Below are 983 nucleotides of genomic sequence, written 5' to 3' on the forward strand. Positions count from 1 at the left end.
TGACTGCTCCCCAGTCCCAACCCATGGCCCCATGTCCTTGCTGACATCCCTGAGCCCCTTCAGCCCTCCCCCCACCAGCAGCAATCTCCTCTCTCCCTGCTGCTCGCGGCTGTTTTCAGACAGATGTCCCCCACTTTGAGTGCCTGGGACCGTGTCTCTGCCCCCGTTGTGTCCCTTCCCTGCCTTCTGCCCTTCCCTGTCTTATCATGTTTTTGTACAGAGCCCAGGTGTGATAAACTGGTCAAATATTTGCGGAGATGTCCGTGTGCAGCCGAAGCGGTGAGCTCCTCTTGTTTGTTTGGGAAGGGGGGAGAATCCACCAGCGCAGTGATTTCCCAAGGGAGCACTGGCTCCTCGCGCTGCCACAGCCTCCCCGGGACTGGACACTGGGGGTCGGCTGGGGAGCCAAGCATGGCCCAAGAGCAGCTGTGTCACCACGCAGAAGGATGGCACAGCCTTTGGGGTGGCACCCCGCAGGGCAGGGAGCTCTGGCACCCCAGGGCTGTGGGGCAGGAACACATCTTTCTGGCTGCAAAGTGGCAGAGGCTGTGCTGGCAGCTCCCCTGGGGCCTTGTGCATGGCTGGCACTGTTCGATGTCACCCCACGGTCCTGTAACCCTGTGGTGTAAGTGGTGCCCTTGGCCACGTCCCTGGCCCTCCTGTGCCTGTGGGGTGGTTTTGAGCAGCCGTGGCCATCTTGTCCCCATGGCACTGCCTGGCACGCTCCGTGCCAGCCCAGCACCAGGCACCGCTTTGCCCCAGCACTGCTCGGGCTGGGCTGCAGCAGCAGGACTCGGAAGCCACATGTCACCGAAGAGAACAGTGCCTGCCTTGTTGCCGTCCCCGAGGCAGGCGGTGGTGGCCAGGAGCAGTCGCTGCTGCTCCAGCCGGGCTCTTCTCCTCCCTCCTGGGCGGGGAGAGTGGACAGAAGATAAAAGGGAGACTACGGCCAGCTGGGCATTGCCGAGAGCCGCTGGGGCTTG

This window comes from Buceros rhinoceros, unplaced genomic scaffold (genome assembly GCF_000710305.1).
Source record: "Buceros rhinoceros silvestris isolate BGI_N320 unplaced genomic scaffold, ASM71030v1 scaffold22558, whole genome shotgun sequence".
Taxonomy (NCBI): domain Eukaryota; kingdom Metazoa; phylum Chordata; class Aves; order Bucerotiformes; family Bucerotidae; genus Buceros; species Buceros rhinoceros.